Source organism: Galeopterus variegatus, unplaced genomic scaffold (genome assembly GCF_000696425.1).
Source record: "Galeopterus variegatus unplaced genomic scaffold, G_variegatus-3.0.2 Scaffold5166, whole genome shotgun sequence".
Lineage (NCBI taxonomy): Eukaryota > Metazoa > Chordata > Mammalia > Dermoptera > Cynocephalidae > Galeopterus > Galeopterus variegatus.
The window spans coordinates 216,847-224,591 of record NW_007731277.1 but is presented as its reverse complement, the minus strand read 5'-3'; the positions used below and the strand labels follow the sequence as shown (position 1 = coordinate 224,591).

Genomic DNA, 7,745 nt, shown 5'->3' with positions numbered 1-7,745 from the left:
TGAAAAAAAAATGTTAGAACAAAATAAATTATTTCCTAAAACTCTTAATAATTATATATAATGATATAGATACAAAAAAAAAGCATTTAACAAAATCCAACACTCAATCATAATTTTAAAAAAAGAATCTCTTAGTAAACTATAAATAGAAGAAAATTTCTTCAACTTCATAAAAGATATTTATGACCCACAGCTAACATCAATGGTGAAAGACTGAAAGGTTTCCCTCACTAAGATTGGGAGTAAGACAAAGATGCCTGTTTTCACCTCTTCTACTCAACATTGCACTGGAAGTTCCAGCCAGAGCAATTAGGCAAGAAAAAGAAATAAATAGCATCCATGCTGAAAAGGAATAAGTACAATTATCTCTATTTGTAGATGGCATGGTCTTATACATAGAAAATACTAAAGAATCCACAAACACACAAAAACTATTAGTGCTAATAAAGAACTTCCACAAAATTGCAGGATATGAAATCAACACACAAAAATCAGTTATATTTCTATACACTAGCAATAAACAATCCAGAAAGGAGAATAAGAAAACAATTCAGTTAAAGTAGAATCAAAAATAATAAAATACTTAGGAATAAATTTAACCACGGAGATGTATGACTTCTACACTGAAAACTACAAAACATTGCTGAAAAACATTAAAGACAAACTAAATAAATGAAAAGACATCCCAAGTTCATAAATTGGAAGACAAAGTATTATTAAAATGACAGTACTCCCCAAAGCAAGTTACAAATTCAATTCAATCCCTACCAAAATTCTAATGGCCTTTTTTTTGCAGAAACAGAAAAGCCAATCCTAAAATTCATATGAAATCACAAGGGGCTCCAAATAGCCAAAACAATCTTGAAAAAGAAGAACAAATTTGGAGGACTCACACTTCCTGATTTCAAAACTTACTACAGGGCTACAGTAATCAGAACTGTGTGATACTGGCATAAGGACAGATACATCAATCTATCTCTCAAATAAATTTGAGAGTCAAGAAATAAACATAAACATCTATGGCTAATTGATCTCTGATTAGGGTGCTAAGACCATTCAATGAGGAAAGAATAATCTCTTCAACGTATGTTGTTGGGACAACTGGGTACAACATACAAAAGATGAATCTTGACCTTTACCACACACCATATACAAAGGTAACTCAAAATGAATCAAAGATCTAAATATAAGAGCTAGAAACTAGGAGTAAATCTTTATGACCATGGATTTGACAATAATTTCTTAAGTATGACACCAAAAGCACAAAGGAAAACTAGATAAATTAGACACCAAGAGAATGAAAAGACAACCCACAGAATGGAGGGTAATATTTGTAAATCTGATATATTCTTGTATTCAAAATATATGAAGAATTCTTTCTACTTAACAACCAATTTAAAAATGAGCAAAGGGTTTAAATAGTTATTTTTCCAAAGAAGATATATGAATAGGCAAAAAGCAATGAAAAGTTTCTCAACATTGTTAGGCATTAGCTGCAAATCAAAACCATATCACTTCACACTCACTAGGAGAGTTAAAATTAAAAATATAGAAAATATATGTTGGTGAGAATATGGAGAACTGGAAACATTTATACCTTGCTGATAGGAATGTAAAATGGGGGGCGGCCAGTTAGCTCAATTAGTTAGAATGTGTTGTTATAGGGGCCGGCCCGGTGGCGCACTGGATAGTGCGCCGCTTGGGAAGCGCTGCGGCGCTCCCGCGGCCAGTTAGCTCAATTAGTTAGAATGTGTTGTTATAACAGCAAGGTTCAGATCCCCACACTGGCCAGCTGCCAAAAAAAAAAATGTAAAATGGTACAGCCACTATGAAAAACAGGCAGTTCCTCACTAAATTAAACAGAGAATTATCTTATGATGCAGTGTTTATACCCCTAGGTATGAGGGGTCTTCAAAAAGTTCATGAAAAAATTCATATTACTTTTCAATTCCATTTTTCTACAACCTTCTCTTTTTTAAGACTAGTCAAGAACAGTAATGAGAAGGGAGGAAAGAGTAGAACAAAGAGTACGATCTGTAACTCACAGCGAACAATCATTTGAGATAACTCACTACCTTCAGACCAGCCTCTACAAACTTTTGAAGTACCCTTGTATACAACCAAAAGAACTGAAAACAAGTGTTCAAACAAAATTTTGTACATGAATGTTTATAACAGCACTATTCATAATAGCCAAATAGTAGAAACAACACAAACGTCCATCAACTGATGAACTGATAGACAAAATTTCGTATATCCATACAGTGGACTATTACTCAGCCATAAAAATGAAGTAGCGATGCATCCTGAAACATGGATTTACCTTGAAAACATTATTAAGTGAAAGAAGCCAGACAGAAACAACCACATATTGTATGATTCCATTTATATTAAATATCCAGAACAGGAAAAACCCTAGAGACAGAAAGCAAATTAGTGGTTGCCAGAGGATGGAGAGAGGGTGGAATGAGACATGACTGTTTAATGGGTACAGGGTTTCTGTTTGGGGTGATGAAAAACTTTGGGAAATAGACAGTGGTGATGGTTGAACTAAATGTACTTAATGTACTTAATTCCTCTGAACTGTACACTTTAAAATGGTAAATTTTACATTATGTGTATTTTGCCACGATAAAATAAACTTTAACACAAAAATTGTTACTAGAGGCAAAAAAAGAAAAAAATGTATTATATAATGGTAAAAAGGTCAACAGATGCAGAAAAAGCATTTGGTAAAATTCAACAATCATGACTTTTTAAAAAATCTCTTAGCAAGTATGAAGAGAAGGGAACTTCATAAAGAATATACAACAAAGATCATACTCAAGGATGAAAGACAATGCATTCCCTATAAGATAGCAAACAAGGTAGATATGTCCACTCTCAAAACTTGATATGCAAGGGTGTCGTGGACACATACCACTAACATTCAGGAGATATATATACAAGTGTATGTGTATTATTGTTTATATATAAATATATAATTTTATAAATATATAAACTTTATAAATATATAAATGTATATATAACATATAAACAATAATTTAGAAAAACTCAGAATCAGAGAATTAGGAAAGCACATTCTGTACACTGAACTCTCATTATTCCAAAGCACAGGCTGCGCATAGATCTTCTGCATAGAAAGTGGCCAAGTGGAGAGGAGCCTCTTGAGACTCTTCAAGAGAACACAGCCCTCACAGACCAGCTTCCTCCCATTCCTTTCATGCCCGTCTGGGGCCCAGTGCTAACCCCTCAAGACCTATCTCCACAGGCACCTCTGCTTCTGAAGCAAACCCCTTGTTTTTGTTTTGAGTTTTCAAAGCCCCAAAGGGAGCAGGGCAAGTGACTCCCTGTGGAGGAAGGCAAGAATGAGCCCCACCACCACCCTATGTTACATATCTATATGTTACCTTTGCAGGGAGTACAGAACACCTAATGTCTCTGTTATAAGAAACTTATCAAGAGATAACTGGGCCAGAAACAATGGTAAAGAGCATGCATTTCCGGGTCCAAGGTCTGTCTACATACTGAGGGCCCTAGAAACACCTCTGCATGCCATTAATACTGTTATTAGTTTAAGGCTTTGCTTTCTATACACAGAAGGGCTTAGTCTGTTAAACGACCAAAAGGAGGGAGGAATGAACCTGCCTGCAATGCAGATTTGTATCTCATCACTATTTATATTCAGCATTGTACTGGAGGTCCTAGCCAGTGAAATAAGGCAAGAAAATAAAAAAGTCTTCAAATTGGAAAAGAATTAAAACTAGTACAACTATATTTGCAGATGACATAATAATGCACAGAAAAAATCTTACAGAATTTAAAGAGAATTACTAGCCCTTTCCGATCTGTCATCTGTGGTGGAACCGCTGCCAAGATGCAGATTTTCGTAAAAACCTTTATGGGGAAGACCATCACTCTTGAGGTTGAACCCTTGGATACAATAGAAAATGTAAAGGCCAAGATCCAGGATAAGGAAGGAATTCCTCCTGATCAGCAAAGACTGATCTCTGCTGGTAAGCAACTGGAAGATGGACGTACTTTGTCTGACTATAACATTCAGAAGGAGTCAAATCTTCATCTTGTGTTTAGACTTCATGGTGGTGCTAAGAAAAGGAAGAAGTCTTACACCACTCCCAAGAAGAATAAGCATAAGAGAAAGAAGGTTAAGCTGGCTGTTTTGAAATACTATAAGGTGGATAAGAAAGGCAAAATTAGTCGCCTTTGCCAGGAGTGCCCTTCAGACGAATGTGGTGCTGGAGTTTTTACGGCCAGCCACTTTGACAGACAATATTGTGGCAAATGTTGTCTGACTTATTGCTTCAACAAACCAGAAGATAAGTGATAAGAAAGGCAAAATTAGTCACCTTTGCCAGGAGTACCCTTCAGACGAATGTGGTGCTGGAGTTTTTACGGCCAGCCACTTTGACAGACAATATTGTGGCAAATGTTGTCTGACTTATTGCTTCAACAAACCAAAAGACAAGTAATTGTGTATGAGTTAATAAAAGACATGAACTAAAAAAAAAACTACTACAATTGATAAGTGAATTTAGCAATGTTTCAAAATACAAGGTCAATACATAAAAACCAATAGTGTTTATATATACTAGCAATGTACAATTGGCAAATGAGACATAAAAAACAACTCCTTTTAGGCCGAGCCCGTGGTGCACTCGGGAGAGTGCGGCACTGGGAGCGCATCAGTGCTCCCGCCGTGGGTTCGGATCCTATATAGGGATGGCCGCCAGTGCGCTCACTGGCTGAGCATGGTACTGCCAGTCTCAAAAAAAAAGGACAAAAAAAAAAAAAAAAACTCCTTTTACATTCTGCCCCTCAACCCTCTCATTCCCCTTCCCTCCCCTATTCTGGATCAATCACAGAATGAGACTGATGCCCGGGTTCCATCTTCCACCCTGGAACTGGCAATGAGACAGACTAGGTAAAGCCAAGGAGAGCTGAAAAAGCTCTAAGAGAGGCTGGAGACAGTGCCTTAGGGGCAGGACTCTTTTTCAAAGTCTGCTGAGGATGTGGAACATCCCTCCACCGGGAGTCACTTGCTCTGCCCCTTTGGAGGCTTCAAAAACTCAAAACAAAAACAAGGGGTTTGATTGGGTCTCTGATGAGGCGGAAGTAGAGCTGTCTGTGGAGGTAGGTCTTAATTAGCTGCCGCTGTGCCACAGGTGGGTGTGCAGGGAGCAGGATGAAGCCAGGGCTGTAAGACCAAAATGGCAGTGGTGGGGGAGGAAGGGTCAAATGCCTGTCCCTGGGCACCCCAGAGGCATAAAATGGAGAGATATGCCATATTTGTGGACTGGAAGACTCAACAGTGCTATCAATCCATCCAAATTTATCTGTCCATCTAACACAATCCCAGTCAACACTCCAGCATGGGTTTGTATAGAACTTGACAAGCTGATTCTAAAAATTTATGTGGAAATGCAAACAACATAAAATATTCAAAGTAATTTTGGAAAAGAAGAAAGTTAGGTGACTTGATGGATTTCAAGACTTACTGTAATCAAGATAGTATGGTAATTACGAAAGGATATATAGAGAAATCAATGGAAAAAATAGAAAATCCTGAAATAGACCCATACATATGATAAATTTGTTCTCAACAAATTTGCCAAAGCAATTCAAAGAGGAAAAGATTTTCAACAAATATTGCTAGAACAACTTGATGTCATCAATGAAAAAATGAACACTGACTCTTACCTTACATTAAGCATTAAAACTAATGTGAAATGAAACACAATTCTAAATATAAAAGATAAAACTCTAAAACTTCTAGAAGAAAAAATAGGAGAAAATTTTTAGACTTACAGTAGGCAAACATTGCTTCAACAGGACTCAAAAGAACATGAAACATACATTTAAAATTGATAAACTGGATTTCATCAAAATTAAAAACTCTAAACTACTTGAAAGATTCATTAACATTAAGAACACAAAAAGGCAAGCCACAAACTGAGAAACTATATGCAATAGTTATATCTGACAACAGGACTTGTATTTAGAAGATGGACAACCTAAATTACAAATATGGGCAAAAGATTTGAATAGACCCTTCACAAAAGAAAATACAGTAGTTCCCCTGTATCCCAGAGCGATATGTTTCAAGACCCCCAATGGATACCTGAAACCTTGGACAGTACCAAACCCAATTGCCATCAATTGGAACACTTACTGTTCATGTCTTCCACCCACAAATTTAATGCCTTTTCCATCTTAACTAAGCAATTATCACACATCATGGCTGTAACTTTTGCAGTTTGAGGTGAGACAACAAAATCAGCACAAGTTTCTTCTTCCTTCTTCAAAATTTCATGGATAAGTTCCAGTCAAGATGGCAGAATAGACAGTCCCCAGCATCACTCTCTCCCACAAATCAACCAATTTACAACTATAAAAATGTAACAACAGCCAAGCTAGGACCACTGGAGCTCAGGGGAAGAGGTGGAGAGACCTATGGAGTTCTTGAAGGGAGAGAACCCACGATGAGAGAAAGAAAAAACTGCTCTGAGAGTTTTGGGCCACAGCTGCTTCAATGCTGGAACTACTGAGGACATGGAGCAGGAGCCCACAGAAGCCACAGCTGTGCCCTTTGGATGGAGTTGCTTGGAGGCAGCAGGGGAGAAGAGAGCCTTGGTGGCCCCCAGGACAGCAAGACCATTAATAAGGTTCCCGTGGACCCACACAGGAGCAAAGAGCCAGAAAAGCTGAAAAAGGGGAGCCATTCAGAGGCTGCTGAGTCATCGCAAAGGACCGGCACAGGGCCCGTCCCATGAGAAGTGTTTGGAGCACGGGCGGTGGGGGAGACAGGCCTACTGGGAGAACTCTGGGACACAGCAAGGATCCTTTATAGGGATGGCCAGTTTGCTCACTGGCCAATCCACCCCCCAATCAGCACAGGACCACTCAGAGGAGACTGGTCAGGAATGCAGAACTGCATGGGGTACAGTTTGATGAAAAGATTCAGGCCCACATCAGAGTTTCTACACAACTTAGGTGAACCAGGGCTCTGGAGAGCCAGAAGTACCTATAAGGTCAACCATTAAACCCTGAGCTGGACAAAAAGTCTTCCCTAGGGAAACAGCAGCAAAGCAGCAATTTAGCTCAACAACACAGCTCAAGTACTGGTTCCCACAGGAAGTTCCCCTGTTTTATAAGTAAGCAAAGGACAAAAAATTAGTTCGGCCCAGGCATACCACCAGTGCCTCGGGCCCACTGGAGGACCCAGAGCATGGAGCCAGGAACCAAACCCCATGCCCACATCCAGGCATACCACCAGTGCCTCAGGGCCCTGCATGGGGATTTGGGACATAGAGCCGGGGACCAGACCCCCCCAAGCAGGCACAGCACCAGTGCCAAGGAGCATGCCAAAAACATCACCTCCATGTGGGTGGCCCACCCCAGCCACCACAGTAACCACAGCTGCCATGAAAATGGCCAGATGTCACAACCACCACACAGATGGCCCGCCAGCCACTGGAGTGCATTGACACAAGGAGTGTCACCAGCAGAGACCAAAGAAAAGAAGAGGGTATCTCTCTCCACAAAGCCCATTCCAGAGTGACAGAAGAAGCATCTGCTCTATGAACACAGCTTTCAGCATTGGACAGATCATCTAGGCAACATATCAACAGAGAAATCATTATTCTTTAAGAGGGAGAGAAGAAATCGAGGGTTACCAGTGGTAGGAGCGAGGAGGGGGGAGGTGGATAGGGAAAGATTGGACAAGG

The 7,745-nt window shown here is 39.4% G+C and overlaps 1 protein-coding gene and 1 pseudogene across 1 annotated transcript in view; one reads left to right on the top strand and one right to left on the bottom strand.

The window, feature by feature from the left end:
- Positions 1-7,745, bottom strand: part of LOC103604478 (L-lactate dehydrogenase C chain) — a 37,353-nt gene that overhangs the window by 14,465 nt on the left and 15,143 nt on the right. The gene's annotated exons all lie outside the window — the stretch shown is intronic.
- Positions 3,878-4,345, top strand: LOC103604474 (annotated as a pseudogene).